This window comes from Zalophus californianus, chromosome 5 (genome assembly GCF_009762305.2).
Source record: "Zalophus californianus isolate mZalCal1 chromosome 5, mZalCal1.pri.v2, whole genome shotgun sequence".
Classification (NCBI taxonomy): Eukaryota; Metazoa; Chordata; class Mammalia; order Carnivora; family Otariidae; genus Zalophus; species Zalophus californianus.
Genome location: NC_045599.1, coordinates 11,337,170 through 11,354,223, shown reverse-complemented (window position 1 = coordinate 11,354,223; position 17,054 = coordinate 11,337,170). Strand labels below are relative to the sequence as shown.

Sequence of the window (17,054 nt, the reverse complement as noted above, 5' to 3'; positions counted from 1 at the left end):
TGGAACTCCAGGATCATGATCTGAGCTAAAGGCAGTCACTTAACCAACTGAGCCACCCAGGTGCCCCTCAATAAACCACTTTATTGACACTCTCCATATGCATCTTTTACATCCTTGCTACAAATATCCATGGATCAACAGTATTGGCATGCCCTGAGAGTTTGTTAGAAATGCAGAATCTCAAGCTCTTCCCCAGACATGCATTTGTTTTTAATTTTATTTATTTATTCATAAGAGACAGACAGAGAGAGAGAGAGAGAGAGAGGCAGGCTCCCCGCCGAGCAGGGATCCTGATGCGGGACTCGATCCCAGGACCCTAGGATCATGACCTGAGCTGAAGGCAGATGTTTAACCATCTGAGCCACCCAGGCCCCTTTTACCAGACATGCATTTTTAAAAAAAGATTTATGTATTTATTTGAGAGAGAGAGAGAGAGAGCATGGGGGGGGTAGGGGCAGAGGGAGAGGGAGAGAGAGAATCTCAAGCAGACTCCCTGCTGAGTGTGGAGCCCAACACAGGGCTTGATCTCATGACCCTGAGATCACAACCTCAGCCGAAATCAAGAGTCAAATGCTAACCAACTAAGCCACCCAGTCACCCCCCAAATATGCATTTTAACAAGATTTCCCAGGCAATTATTATGCACTCCAAAGTTTGAATGCCCTGGTCTGTAGATCACTAGTGTCATCTGTTTTCCAGAATATATCATTTTCACTTCCATGTAAGCTGCTTGCAATATAGCAGGCTTTGAGCCTCCGGTGATGGTCTAGCTTATTGATGATGCTTATTCCTCTCCCAACAGCCGTTATTCTTCTCCTTAACTATGGAACTCCAATTTGGCTTGGGTAGAATAATGTGCTCCACTAGAAAAACTCAGCTTCTCAGACTCCTTTGCAGCTAGACTTGACCATATACCATAGTTCAACTTTTGACCAATGAGAAGGAAGCAGAAATTGCTGGGTGGGTCTTCAGGAAAAAATTCTTGATGAACAGGGTATTCGGCTTGCTTGCACTTTTTGGACTCTCTCTTCTAGTCCTAACCCTTCCTTTCTTTTTCTTGCCTGAAATGGCAGGAAACTGGGAGGTGGAGCTGTCATCTTGTCATCACAAGGACTAGAACCACACAGTGAGGACAGGGAGGGAAAAGTGAACAGGAGCCTGTGTTCTTAATGGATTTGGGGAACTGCCTTATTTGGACTTGAGCTCCTTATATCCAAACTTCTTGCCTCATAAGAAGAATTGAGTCTTTGAGGAAGCCATCGTAGTTAGGCTTCTATTACATGCAGCTGAACACAAGCCCAAAGCAAGCCACAAGCACACATTCACATAATAGCAGGCCAGTATTGTTTTGCATTCCTTCAGTAGGGGTATACTTCCCTGATTGTCAAAACTTAACCACTTACTGTACGGCTTTGAAAAGTAATCTTAAAAGACTTGTTTACAAGAATGTTTAATTATAATTGTGTGGTCATATACCCAGGAATAATGACTAAATCTATGTTAATTTATTTTCCTCCTTTCTTTTCAAGTGAGTGCATCAGGGGACCTCTAAAGGCAGCCAATATTAGTACTGATGGGGCACTTACCCAGATAATACTTTATGTTCCAAAATAAAACAACTGAGGTAAGACCTTAAAATAGAAAGACTTGTGAAATCTGAAATGTAAGGCAACGTCCTCTTTTCTGATAATCCTTAACTTCTACTTAGGCATTGATAAGCATCAAAATAAATCTGTGTGTCTAGTATTCTGGATCTAGGCACAGTCAACAGTACAGAGTTGGCCTGAGCAAGGACTTCTGTCTTTCTAAGCAGGGTGGCTTCCTTGGGGACAGAAATTAAAGGTTGAGTTAAAAATAGAAAAATGCTCTTGGACTTTGGGATAAAAATCCTAATGCAGAGGCAGTTTTCTAGAGAAGCAGTTGAATCCAATTTATGGGCACAACAACCCGATTTGCGGTATTTTTTGAGGTACAATGTAGAAGAAGAGGCTGGATCTTCATTTCAGTATAAAGTGAACTGGACAGAAAGTGCTAGGAGAATGGGAATTTCCTTCCAGAAACTTTGGGCTTTGGGTTTCCAGAGTAGCGTGAGATAGGACTGCAGTTATTTATTTGGGTGTTATTGGACAAGTTGACCCTAGAACACTGGAGGACTGGGGAAGGATTGGGCTTTCATCTAGAAAATTGCCTAGCACGTGTGTCTGGCATATGGTAGATACCCACTGTAGGCTCGTCAAATGTGAACCTGTTTGTTTGACTCTACCCAAGCTAGGTTCAGTGTAATATAAAAGCTTATCCAGAATATAAATCAAAACAACAGTCCTGTCAAGGTGAGTGTTCTATATAAATCTCCAAAATTTGAATTGAAGATTCAGAGAACACGTAGGGAGCCTCTGCTTTGTGCCACGCACTGTACTCAGTACTTTCACGCACACATTCACCTGCTGCTTGCACCAGTCCTCACCTTAGAGCTTTACTCTGCTCAGCTGGCCAAAACAGAAGCCCCACTGCTGCTCCTGGCAAGGCTTCCTGTGCTGATCGAGCCCAGGATGTTCTACCCCTGCAGAGGAGCTGACCCACTGGCTCTGAGCTTCTGTTCCACATCTCCCTTACCCCACAAGCCTTCTGGATAAGAACAAACTGTTCCCTTCTCTGAAGTGCTGTGCATTGCTGCTCAAGAACTACATCTAAGCCTAAAACAATTAATATCCTCTGTTAATTCCTCATCTTTCCACTGAAAAGAGCAATAGCCTATTAATTTCACCTGATTTTACATCTCGTTTAAGGGAATGAGTTCCCACTAATTTAATGGAGAAACCGAGATAAAGGGAGACTAATCCCAAATTATAGGTAGATATTGTAATTAAAAAAATTTTTTTAATGTACAAGACTGATATTTCTCATTTAAGAATTATATTAACCTTTTCAAGGGGAAAAAATTCTCATAAAATCTCAAGAATATGCCCACTTATTTCAGTGGGAGAAACACTACTTTAAAAAACAGAAGCCCTTAGTATCCAAAATATATAAAGAACTTACACAACTCCATCCCCCAAAACCCACAAACAATCCAATTAATAAATGTGCAGAAGACATGAACAGATATTTCTCCAAAGAAGACATACAGATGGCCGACAGACACAACAACAAAATGGTCAACATTATTCATCATCAAGAAAATGCAAGTCAAAACTACACTGAGATATCACCTCACACCTGTCAGAATGGCTAAAATCAAAAGCTTAAGAAACAAGTGTTGGCGAGAATGTGGAGAAAAAGGAACCTTCATGCACTGTTGGTGGGAATGCAAACTGGCGCAGCTAATGTGGAAAACAGTATGGAGGTGCCTCAAAAAGCTAAAAATAGAATTACCCTATGATCCAATAATCACACTATTGAGTATTTAACCAAAGAATACAAAAACACTAAGTTGAAAAGATATATGCATCGCTACATTTCTTGCAGCATTGTTTACAATAGCCTAATTGTGGAAGCAGCCCAAGGGTCCATCAACTGATGAATGGATAAAGGAGATGCAGTAAATATATACAGGAGAATATTATTCAGCCATAAAAAGAATGAAACCTTGCCATTTGCAACAACACAGATGGAGCTAGAGGGTATAATACTAAGAAAAATAAGCCAGTCAGAGAAAGACAAATACCATATGATTTGACTCATATATGGAATTTAAGAAACAAACAAATGAAGAAAAAAGAGAAGTCTGAAAAAAAAGGAAAAGTCTACAAAAAAGTTTTTCAGATGTGAATTATCACTACAAATGTATTATCTCTTTATAACCAGTAAGATGATTTTTTATACCATCTTTAAAATGGAAACTCAATATTTAAACTTCCTCACAAAACACCCAAGCCCTTAAGAATGCAATTAAATCCCTCCTACCACCTTCCAGTTTGAGAAAACTTATACCAACCGCAAGATTATTTCTATACAAAACCATTCCCAATCACATATGGGTCTTTAGAGGCCCTGACAGGATAAGGCACCACACCCATTTCCTTCTGTGTGGACTTAAGGGGAAAATACCCCAGCATGATCTTTCAGTTTATTCCTGTAAAATATATTTAGTCTGCATTCCATTGTCCGGGTTTGCTGGGTGTGTGGATGGCTGATGTCATAGCAATAGGCAAGGTCTTCATCTTTCTTTTGCATGAGGTTTCAAGCCACACTTGCATTTTCAAGTGTCAGACACCCTCTGGGGTGGGCTCTGTCACAGGCAGATGCCCATTCCAGCAGTTACCAGTGGTACAAGAGCTCCAAGGCCTTGGGAGAGCTTTGTCCTCTGAAGCTACTGGCTGCCCAGAAATCTGCTTTTGTGATGACATGTGGTTGCCTGCCATATGCTGTCACAAGGGGTCTGGGAGCCTTTTCTTCAAGAATTCAGCAGAATCATGTTACAGTATCAAGAGAGGCACTTGATACTGACATGAGAAACACATGAGCTGGTGACCTTCTGAAACACCATATGGAAAGGGGGCAAACCATGGGGTTGAAGACATGGATTCACCCATTAAGGAGTAAAGCAAGGGAAGACTTGGCTGGGACTCCCAACCAAAACTGGGTGGTTGAAAAGACTCATCGTAGGACTGTTCTAAAATGTTGGACAGAAATTTCAGTTATATCTATTAACAGTTCTATTTGGTTCCTATAAAAACTATTGCTTCAAAAATACTGATGATTAAAAATCTCGTAGAAAATGTATTGTCATTCTTATTACCGGAAGGAATAGTCTCAAATCTGTGATGTTGTTTTTCATTTTTTTCTTAAGATTTTATTTATTTATTTAAAGAAAGAGAGAGAGAGAGCATGAACTGGGGTGAGGTTCAGAGGGAAAGGGAGAGGCAGACTCCCCACTGAACAGGGAGCCCAATGCAGGGCTCGATTCTGGGACCCTGGGATCATGACCTGAGCGGAAGGCAGACAGATGCTCAACCCATTGAACCACCCAGTCAACCTGTGATGTTGTTTTTCAGTGGTAGGATGACAAGTAATTTTTGTTTCCTGCTTCTATATATTTTCCGTACTTTCCAAATGAGCTGAAATGATGCCAAGAGCAGGGATTTAGACTCAGACAGTTGGCTCCACTATCTAATGCCCACATGGCCTTGGGCAAGTTACTAATTCCACTCTTCTTCATTTCCTTCTGTAAAATGGGGATGACAGCAGTAATAGTGTCTGCCTCCACGAGGCTTTTATGAGGACTAAACAAGAAAATACAAGAGTATCAACAGTGCCTTCCTGTACATAGTAGCCACCCCCAAATCTTATAGCTATTTTTTTAATAGGTTATAATTAACTATAACCTTTCATTGACTCCAACTCACTTTTTTCCTCTTTCTAATTTATAACTTCCTTCTTACACTTGATGGCATGAATGGCTTACCGGACGACATTTTTTTTTTTTTTTTTTAATCTTGGTGATACATAACCAGAAATGCATCATTAGTTAATAGTATTACTCTGTGTTGGGTGTGTAGTTCTTTCCCATTCTTGTATTTCCCATGAAGGATATGAAGAAATAGCATTTAGCCCCAATGCTTTTGGCCTCCCAGAAACAGAGAGTGCCTCCCCAGCGAAAGAGTGTGGCTCAAGCTGGGCTGCAGAGAGTCACTTCTTTCTTGCCTGGTTCTCATGGGACTGCAGTTTGGAGAGGGTGAGCTGAATGCAGAAAGTGTTTGCAGCAGACCTGGAATAAGATAAGAAGTAGAACTAATTTGGGGAGCAAAGTGGCAGTCTCAGATGGAAGGTTTAGGGGAAGGCAGATTACAGAGATTTTTGACCACGGGGGTTTGAGGCAGTGTATCTGAACAACTGTACAATTAACTTCCAAGGCTGCTCGTAGGTCAGCCCCTCTTTCCCTCGTCTGCTTTGAACTTGCAGGTTACTGCTGCACTTGAGGTTCTGTTCACAGGCCAGTGGTTGTCTTGGACAGAGGAGAGCTCAGTAAACGTATGGGGTCCACAGCTGCCGTCCGCAGACAGCCATGAGGGGGCTGGTGAGCAAGAAGGCACTGGCCCTCTGGTCCTTAGGGAGGGTCCTGTTCCCAGATGGTGGCTTCACTGTGCCGGCTGCAGCTGGTCCCGCGATTACACAGGCATCCGTGTTCTGGCCTCCTGCACCTTCTCACAATTTCAGTAGGTCGCAGAGGGATTCATAGCTGGAGTTGCTGAGGCAGTCATCCAATTTTAGGAAAAAAGATTCTTTGGCCATACCCTTGCTGCTTTGAGTTGCACAGGTGCGTGCAGGTGCGCCATGGAGGGTCCCGAGTGTGCCAGACCTTTGCAGGGAACTGCCTCAATCCCATTCTGCATCCAGGACCAAGGAGGGACCCGTGAAGGAGCTACCCTCGGATTCACAGGCCTTGTGCGCAGATTCAAGATCACTACTCACCACGTGATCTTAATATGGCTCAGATTAGAAGGCAGGTTCTTAGGACTAGCAAACCAGCTGCAGGAGGTAGGGCAAGCAGCCTCTCATGGCCAAAGACAGAAAAGGTTTGCTCATCTACGAAGGTCAATGCCCTGTAACTGCCTGGGGCTGACATTCAATTCAATATTGGCGTGCTAGGGAGGGAAAATGTATGCGCTGAAACTATGCAAACCATGCCCCAGTTCTTGTCTCCCATCCTTCAAATAATTACCCCCTCTCCTGTGCTGAAGCCAGTTTTGCATCCGTTTCTTCCTTCATTTCAATGTTCCCTACCCCATAAATATTTGTGATCCCTTGACTACTCATTTGAACCAGCTGCCTGGCCCTTCCATTTAATCCAGGAGTTAAATAAAATATTTAAGACTCATTCATTTTATGTCTGTACGTCAGTCATGATGTTGCTTCTTTTCAAAATAGCCTTTAACACCTGAAAAATGGAGTTCACAGGAGAAATGACCAGTTAGGTTTTTAATACACTGGATGGGAAAGAAAGGTATCTTAAATAAGACTGGGGATGCCACGGGGCCAAATTTCTAGACTTTACTCAAAGCAGCACTATCTTAAGTGCTCTTCTGTGACAGAAGATGGTTTGCGTCAGCGGGTTTTTCTCCCCATCTAGAAAATTCGTAGTTGCAAACATAATCTCTTGCCAAGAGATATTTCCCAATTGATTTGAAGCTCACAGGGCACAGCTTCTGGACAAGGGGCATAAATTCTGGCACATTGTTGCAGCTCAACTCAAGGAGATCTACTCCTCCTTTCAAGGCCCCTGAATTTTTGCAGTGATCCTTGCCAACTCTCTTTGGTTTAAGCAAAATACTGAGTTCAGGGAATATAATTTGGCTCTGGGCTAACTGCCCTAGGGACTGGAGATTGAGTCATTTTCTAAATTTGGTAGTTGTGGGGCCAATGCTACAGTAATCTTACATGTCCTGCTAATAATTAACTCTGGACCTTTTTTTCAAGGGTGGTTTGTGAAAGATTTAGCATTAAGTGGTACCACTTATTACGAACTACATTATTTATGGTAGGAAACAGCCTAAGATTAGCTGCTGGCAGAGTCCTAACTTTACTGAAGATGGAAAATCTCTCTATCAAAACTGAACAAAATAAGAAATTGGGAGGGGTGCATTGTGAACATTAATGTCTTTGAACTTTTAAAAAAATATTTTATTTATTTGGGAGTGAGAGAAAGAGAGAGATCATGAGCAGGGGGGAAGGGTAGAGGGAGAAGTAGACTCCCCACTGAGCAGGGAGCCCAACGCAGGGCTCCATCCCAGGACCCTGGGATCATGACCTGAGCCGAAGGCAGATGCTCAACTGACTGAGCCACCCAGGTGCCCCTAATGTCTTTGAACTTTAACGCTGAAAGGCAAGGGAAATTGATTCTGGACTTTTAATTCCTTTGAACCAGTGGCTTTCTGTTTACCTTGTAAGCAAGGCTTAGTTTGTAGACCTCAGTTGCTCCTTGAGAACTGTTATGGAAGGGAATTTATATTCATATGACTATGTTAACCATTTTCTGTTGGATTATACTAATGTCATTTGCTGTCATTGTGAACTGCTAACACTCTATGTTGGACAATGAGGCTGCTCAGAATTTGTGATGGGAAACAGAACGGGGAGTTAACTGGTATAATTGGGTGGAAAGTGGCCTCAGCCTCCATCTACCTGATGTATTGTTCCGACGCATTTATGAGCTTTCTGGAGGCTAAGTCAAAACTGCCGGTAGGTGGTCCCAGCGTGCTCTTCAAAGGGCTTCCCCTTTGGTATTGAGGTGCTCATTTACCACTCGTGGGACTCTATGGGCAGACTGCTGCCGTTTCCCCCCAAGGAGGTGGCTGCACCCCAGGATTCATGGTAATAGAACCCAAAACTAGAGAATATGTTTAGGAAACGCTCCTGATGTTTCCTTCCATGTGAAGGATATTAATTAGGTAACTCTCCACTCCCTCACTCATCAGACCCATGAGTTTGGAAGGAGAAAATGAGCATGGATAGGGTAGAAGATTCTTTTTCCCTTCCTCCTGAGGGTGAGCTGCCAAAAGAGAACATGTGCCTTCCTCTTCCATGAGCAGAGGACAGCCCTATCTGGTGCTGTTGGGAGAGGGGCTGTCTCATTCTGCTTCTAAGATCAGGAAGCTTGCTTCTCCACAGATAAAGCCCCCTTCAGCGTCTGTTTTATCAGTGATAAAGGTGATGTTGGGATCTCACATCTGGTGGTGGTTGTTGTTTGTAATCTTACTTCAAAACTCAAGGAGAAGAAGGGTGGCGTTTTTGGACTGTCTTCAAATCCCAGTATTGTACATTACTATTTTTCATGGTAAAGATATTTTATTTAAAATCATCTCTTAATAATTCAAAACAAACAAATCACATTCCAAAGAGTAAATGGGCTCTGCTGAAAAACACTGGCATTTTCCTGTAAATGCATGACCTTGAGTGAATTTGGGGAGTCTTCGTTTTGGGCTCTTTGTCTCAGCTACTCTGATGCCTTTGTGATTTAGCTCTTGGGTGACAGCTCAATTTCTGATCCATGACTATACATCCTGATTTTTCCATGACAGTCCTGATGCTCTGGAGAAATATATTAATAGTGTCCTCTTTCATTCTCAAAATTGTTCCACATAGGATCATAGATTAAATGGTCACCTTACAGATGAGTGATCGCATCAGCATGACGAAACAGTATATGCTAGTTCCTTTTCCAAGTGATCTATGCATCGGAATTATACTTAGGTTCACCCAAAAATTAAAAATAAAATATGAAAATATAGTCATATTTCATTCCAAATATTTCTAGATTTGTCTGCCCAATAGAAAACTGAGATGGAAGAAGGCAAACTAATATCTTTTTTTAAGATTTATTTATTTGAGAGTGAGCGAGAGAGCAGGGGGAGGCGCAGGAGGAGGGGGAGAGAGAGAATCTCAAGCAGACTTTGTGCTGAGTTGGAGCCCAAAGTGAGGCTCGATCTCACAACCCTGAGATCATGACCTGAGCCAAAACCAAGAGTTGGACGCTTAACCTACTGTGCCACCCAGGTGCCCCAAAAGGCAAACTAATATTAATACCTACTGTTTACTTTGCTCTATGTTAGACACATTCACATTTACCAAACTTGTTGAATCCTCAAGATAGATATAATTCCCTTTTATGTGAAACGAGTCTTCAAGAATTAGCTCACAAACCTCAGGGATAACAGAAGAAAAGGAAAGAAAAGTTTTGTGCTGCAGATGGATTTAGGTCAGATTCTTTCATTCCTTTCCAACCACAATGTACCTCTTCCTGGTAACATTATAATATCTTCCATACATTTGGTTAAAGAGCAGAGGTAGGGTAGAAAAAAAAAACAGGCTTAATTTAATTCTGAAATATTTGGAAAGCCTTGATTTGAGGAAGTGCTGAATATTATATCATAGCTTTAGTTAGTTGTAAACCCTCCCTGACTAATTACTGCTCTAGTTTCTAAGGCCTGTGATTCGACAGTCTTACACAATTCACAGCGCTCACCATAGCACATACCCTCCCCGATGTCTATCACCCAGCCACCCCATACCTCCCACCCCCCACCACTCCAACAGCCCTCAGTTTGTTTCCTGGGATTGAGAATTCCTCATATCAGTGAGGTCATATGATACATGTCTTTCTCTGATTGACTTATTTCACTTAGCATAATACCCTCGAGTTCCATCCACGTCATTGCAAATGGCAAGATTTGGGGTTTTTTGATGGCTGCATAATATTCCATTGTGTATATGTGTGTGTGTGTGTGTGTATATGTATATATATATATATATATATATATCACATCTTCTTTATCCATTCATCTGTTGATGGACATCTGGGCTCTTTCCATAGTTTGGCTATTGTGGACATTGCTGTTATAAACATTGGGGTGTATGTACCCCTTTGGATCACTACATTTGTATCTTTAGGGTAAATACCCAGTAGTGCAATTGCTGGGTTGTACGGTTGCTCTATTTTCAACTTTTTGAGGAACCTCCATACTGTTTTCCAGAGTGGCTGTACCAGCTTGCATTCCCACCAACAGTGTAGGAGGGTTCCTGTTAAGGGTAGTTTTGTTGGTAACAAATCCTCCTCATTTTCCTTCATCTGAGAATGTCTTGATTTCCCCATCATTTCTGAAGGATATTTTTCTGAGTGTAGGATTCTGGGTTGACAGTTCTTTTAGCACTTGGGAAATATTAGCCACTTCTTTCATGCCTCCATGGTCCTGATGCAAGATCTCATATCAGTCAACTCGTGTTTCTTTTATTGGTGAGGTGTTGTTTCTTTCTGGTTGATTTCAAGATTTCCCCTTGTCTTCAGGTTTCAGAAGTTTGATTATGATGTCTTGTTGGGGTTTTCTTTAGGTTTATCCTATTTGGAATTCATGTAGCTTCTTGAATGGTCCACGTAGATACAGATCTCTCTTGACAAAGTTGGAGAAATTTTCAGCCATTATTCCTTCAAATGTTTTTTGTTCCCATCCTTTCTTCCCTCTCCTTCTAGAACTCCAGTGACCCAAATGTTGACCCAGTTTTGTTGTGGTCACATAGGGCCCTGAGGCTTTATTCTTTTCTTTTCCTTTTTTTGGTTTATATTCTCTCTGCACAGCACACTGGGTAATTCCATTGTTCCATCTTCAAGTTTACTAATTCTTTCCTCTTTCCTCTTCATTGTGCTATTGAGCCCATTCATTGAGTTTTTAATTTTAGTTATTGTATTTGTATTTAAAATATTTCTTTGGTTTTTCTTTGTATCTTTTTCCCCCGAGACTTTCTCTTTTTTCCATTTGTTTCAACTATGTTTATAAATCTCATCAACACAATGTTATGATAGCTGTTTTAAAATCCTTGTCATATAATTCAAGCAACATTGGTGTCATCTCAGTCTTGGCATGTGTTTATTGCTTTTTCTCATTCAAGTTGAGATTTTCCTTATTTTGGTAGGAAGAGTCATTTTCTTATTGGGTGTTTTGGACATTTTGTATATTATGAGAATCTGGATCTTATTTAAGTCTTCTGCTTTGGCATGCCTCCCCTGACATCACACCAGTAGGGCAAGGGGGTTTACCACCCATCATACCAGCAGGAAAAGGGGGGAAGAGCTGGGTAGGGTTAGAGATCTAGGTTCTCAATTCAGCCTCTTTTGATATCCTCAGGAGAGGGAGAGGGCAGGCACCTCATTACAGCTGGGTGAGGATGGAAGTCTTAGGCTCCCCACCTGATCTTTGCTGACCAGAGGAGGGTGGGACTCCAGTTTTCTTCATGGCATTTGGCTGGAGTTGGGTGGTTGTCAAAAACTTTCCATCTTGCTGGCCTGGCCCTTTCACAGTCCTTTGGCTGGGGAAAAGAGGATTTCTCTGGACTTTTCTCTCTCTCTCTCTCTCTCTTTTTTGTCTGTGCCTATCAATGTTTCTGGTTCCAGGCTTCTCCGGCATCCAGTTCAGAATATGTAAGGTGAAAGAAAATCCAGAGAATTGACTTCCATGTTGTTTCTAAGGTTTCTAGGTCTCTAGCTGATCTGTCTTCTTCTCTCAATCTATCCAAGTATTCTTTTTCCTTAGGACTTTATTTATTTGAGAGAAAGAGAGAGAGAGAGAGTATAAGTGGGGGGGGGGAGAGGCAGAGGGAGAGGGAGAAGCAGACTCCCCACTGAGCATACAGCCTGACGCAGGGCTCAATCCCAGGACCCAAGAATCATGACCTGAGCCAAAGGCAGATGCTTAACTGACTGAGCCACCCAGACACCCCTCTTTTCAAGTATTCTTATGTTTGTTTTATCTACAATGTACAGGTATTACAGGATTTCTCTTCCTTTGGTGCCCACAGTTCTTGGTCACATTGCTTTGAAGAAGGAAGAGGTAGACCAGACGAAGAGTGGTGGGCAGCAAAGCAAAGTTTATTGAGTGAAAGTACAAAGGTTCTGAAGAGGGAGGGGACTCAAGGGGGTTGCCACTGGAGTTTCTAAGTCTAGGGATTTTTATGGGCTTGTTGGCAGGCTGTTTTAATCTGATTAACCCTCCATGATGTACCTATTACATGGGAAGGGGTGGAGGGCTCTTTCCAGGGTGGTGTGAAATTCTTTTAAGGGTGGCTTCCTTTTAGGGTGGGGGGCCCTTGTCCCTGCCTGCCTTTCTTCCAACTATCCTTCATCACAGGGATCTAGCTATACCTAGAGGAAGGAATAGGAAGAATTGTGTCCACTCTGTCTTCTAGCCATAATCTGTTAATTCATTTCATGCACCCACAGAGTCCAAATATTTTGAAGGCACTCTGAGCTCCTCAAAGTTCTATTACCATGGTAGAACTCTAGATCCCTGCATCAACTGGTTCCACCAAATATTCACATACATTTGAGATGTCATTGTGACTGGGGATATTAATTTAAGGGAAAATTTAGATGGACTGACTTACCTTGGTCTAATTTGCCTTTTCAAATTGCATTCTGCCAGATTACTTATGGCCATATTTCTTTTTTTCCCCAAATCATAGGTGAAGTCTTACCTCCTGAGTGAATATTGACTTTTTTCCTAATAGGTGAAATAATTTCAAAAAAGTTTGCTTTGGGTTTAGAAGTGAAACCGAAAGAGGACTTTAGTTGCTTCCATTTTGATCTCAAGCTTTCTAGTTGGGTTCTTTTTTCCAGCTCGTCTCTTGGCTCAGCTGGAAGACTGTGAGGGCAAAGCATCTGCTGATAGGAAGGGAAGTTAGCCCCTGAGCCAGCAAGACCTCATGTGATTGACCCCAAGACAGTGACCAATTTGATCTTCACTGCCTACCTGCATGTATCTGATGAAGGATAATTAGAAGGCAGGCGGGCAGGGACAAGGTGCCCCCCCCAAGAGAAAACCACCCTTAAAAGGATTTTACACCACCCTAGAAGGAGCCCTCCACTCTTTCCCCTGTGATAGGTGACAAAAACCTGATTGGGTGACAGGCGCTTGGGAGGGTTAATCAGATTAAAACAGCCTGCCAACAAGCCCATAAAAACTCCTAGATTTGGAAACTCTGGGGCAACCCTTTTGGGTCCCCTCCGTCCTTGGGAACTTTGTACCATCACATTGCTATCCCTCAATAAATCGCTCAATAAACCTTGCTTTGCTGCCCACCACTCGGTCTGGTCCACCTCTTCATTCTTAGAAGGGGCGTGACCAAGAACTGTGAGCACTGATGGAGAAAAAAATCCCGCATCATATCCACCCACCTTTGTCCCCCATTTTCCTTAAACAAACCTGGAAGTATTTTCTGCACGTGGGAGGTAGTCTTTAGATGTTAGTCCACTGTCTTCCCGGTGTTGGCCTCACTGAAATAAATCCGTTTCTTGTTTCACCACCACTCCGTCTCTGCTGTTGGCTTTTGTCACCGGCCGGTAGCCAAACCTGGTCTGTTTGGGACCCCTGGAAGCCAGGTGCTCTTGTATCCCTGTGCCCCGACTACAAAACTGCCTTCTCTAATCTCAGAGCTCATTTCTAATATGGGCTCCATTTACAGAGTTTACCTGTGAGGTATGGTTGCTGAGTAAATTTCAGAATGTTGTAAATTCCTTGTGAAGGGATGATAAATCTTGTTGCAGTGATGAGCATTCTGGAGTAAGGCATTTCCAGATTGAGAGCATAGATTACGTGCCTGGAGGGAGTCTCCACAGGTGAAGGGGATTGAGGAAGAGCCTACGGGATGAGAAGAAAGAGGGAAGGGTGTGGCATAAGGCAGGAGAGAACCAGTAATGTGGGGGAAGCCCCACAGGTTAGGGTCAGGAGGCCACCCAAGGTGGCATATTCCTGAAGGTTAGTCAATGTGACTGATTTCGCTTATCAGGGTGGAGGAAACCAGGTCATTTTGTACTATATTATGATAATAAGAAAAACTGTATGACAGGAATTGCAAACTCAGGGGCTACAGGTGCCATGGTGATGACATGGTTATAAAAAATATTTCCCTTCCTTCTTAGCTCTCCCGTAATAAAACCAGTAACTCCAGCCTGATTATCATTGACAAAACTCTACAGAGACTTCCTGTGTCACCCAAGTAAATGCCAGATTCCTGTCAATAATCTATAAGACCCTACACTACTTCTTCCGTAGTATCTCTCTGATCTCTTGTTTTATGTGTTCTGCTCCAAACCAAAATTGCTTTTTGTTGAAGACTCAGGGTAACCTCCCCTGCACGGAATCTCCCCTGGGCTGTTGCCTGTGGCTAGAATGCTCTTCACGGGGATGTATGTATGGCTTACCCTTACCCTTTCAGGTTCCCTCCCAAAGTCTCCTCTGAGTGAGGGCTTCCCTGGCTCCAGAGTTAACACTTTAGCCCTGGACAGCTCTTTATTTCTTCCTGGATTTAATCTTTTTACTTAGTACTTATCTCATCCAATAAACCATATATTTTACTTATTACATTTGATATCTGTCTCTCTCCAACCCCACTAAAACGGAAACTTCACATAACTTTATAATGGTTAGGCATTTTTTTTTTTTTTTTGCCTGTTGAATCCCTGCTTTATCTCCAGTACCTAGAATGAGGTCTGTTTGAGGTCTGTCCTGCATTAGGTTCTCAGCAGACAGACAAGTGTTAAGGGAATGACAAGAAACACATTATGAGTGTTGGGTAAAGAATAGTAAGTGGGAAACCTGCAGCAAAGCAGAAAGGGTGTGCCCTTTCTGAAGGGCAGCTGCGACCCATTTGGGGCACATGCAAATCCAGTTCCAATGATGCCAGACATTTTGATTTTCAGGAAAAGCTCAGTATCTCAAGTCGTATATACATGTTCCCAATTTTTAATTTTTGTATTTTATCGAAGTATACTTTATGTATAGTAAAGTGCATTTACTTAAGTGTTCAGTTTGACGAGGGTGGTTTTTTTTTTTTGAAGAGTTAATTTTTAAGTAATCTCTACACCCAACGTGGGACTCAAACTTACACCCCCAAGAGCAAGATTTGCATGTTCCACTGACTGAGCCAGCCAGGTACCCCTCCGCGGGTTTTGATGTATGTATACAACCATCACCACAATTAAGAAACAGAACATTTTCTTTTTTTTTTTAATTTTATTTATTTATTTGACAGAGAGAGACACAGTGAGAGAGGGATCACAAGCAGGGGGGCGTGGGCAGAGGGAGAAGCAGGCTTCCCGCGGAGCGGGGAGCCAGATGCGGAGCTCGATCCCAGGACTCCGGGATCATGACCTGAGCCGAAGGCAGATGCTTAACAAATAAACCACCCAGGCGCCCCAGAAACAGAACATTTTCAAGCCCCCAAAAGTTTTCTTGTGCACCTCGCAGTGCTTTCCTCCCATCCCAACATCCTTGAGCCACCGATCTGCTTTCTGTCCATACACTGGCTTGCATTTTCTAGAACATTATACAAATGGAATCATGCAGTATATGCTTTTTTTTCTGACCTCTTGCGCTTAGCATAATGACCTTGAGAGTCAATCATGATGTGTATATAATTCATTTTTTAAAAAATTGTCAAGTAGTGCTTTCTAGGATGAATATGCCACCATTTGTGTATCCATTCACCTGGCGATGGACATCTGGGTTGTTTCCGGTTTTGGCAATGACAAATAAAGCTGCTGTGAATATTCATGCACCAGTTTTTGTGGGGGGGCTATGTATTCATTTCTCTGTAATTCTCCTGATTTTTAAGTATTGGTCACTAGTATAAGCAAAATTTCGAACCCAAGCAGGCCAATAAAGAGTGGTTCAAACAAAGCGTACAGCCAGATCCAGCCTGTGGTGGCCAATTTGTGGTAGGTACTGGTGTTCTATGCTTCTTTTATTTTTTTAAGATTTTTCTATTTGAAAGAGAGAGAGAGGGTGGGAGAGGGAGAGAGAGCACAAGCATGCAGAGGGGCAGAGGGAGAGGGAGAAGCAGACTCCTTGCTGAGCAAGAAGCCTCCCAAGGTGAGACTCGATCCCAGGACCCTGGGATCATGACCTGAGCCAAAGGCAGACGCTTAGCCAACTGAGCCACCCAGGCACCCCTATGCTTTTGTTTGGTGACACACTGGTTCTTTAGTTACACTGGCCTGAGACTTGAGCCCAGATATTTGCATTCACCATTCTGAGGTTAGGTCATGGGGAGACCGTGAGAGGAGGCCAGCATGTATGACCTTGGTAGTGCTCCTCTGCCTGGGGACCCTCCACAGGGCCCAGCTGTAAGGGGTTGACCCTTCCACAGCAAAGTTGGGTTCTAGGGACAACAGGGCATACTGGCACATTTCCTCCGATGGACTGGACCCGTCAGGACAGTTGTCATAAGTCTGTTTGGGGTGCTTACTGGGGGTACTTCCGTCTGGCCCCCCACCACTCCACCCAGAAAGCTGCCTGGGAGTCAAACAGGCTTCTTTCCTTTCTGTGTGGGTGGCCCGCCAGTCCCTTCGCTTTGGGTGGCCTCCTGAAGGGCCTTGCAGTGAGATTTCCAGGAAGGCCGAATACAGGGATCTTTTGTTCTCTTTCACATGAGGAGGAGGGAACACTACAGGACAGCTTTGGACATGAAACCCTGTTTATTTATTTTTCATTTCCTTTCTATCAGAGGTAGAGAAAGGGGAAAAGAGGTCACTCCCAGCTCTGGAAGGTAGCAGTGTCCTCTGTGCAAAG

General features: G+C 42.9%; 1 long non-coding RNA gene across 1 annotated transcript in view; it reads left to right on the top strand.

The window, feature by feature from the left end:
- LOC113928820 overlaps nt 1-17,054 on the top strand; it is a 35,587-nt gene that overhangs the window by 10,259 nt on the left and 8,274 nt on the right. Inside the window, exon 3 of the long non-coding RNA XR_003521977.1 lies at nt 1,530-1,624. This is a non-coding gene — a long non-coding RNA (uncharacterized LOC113928820). The remainder of the gene's footprint in view (nt 1-1,529; nt 1,625-17,054) is intronic.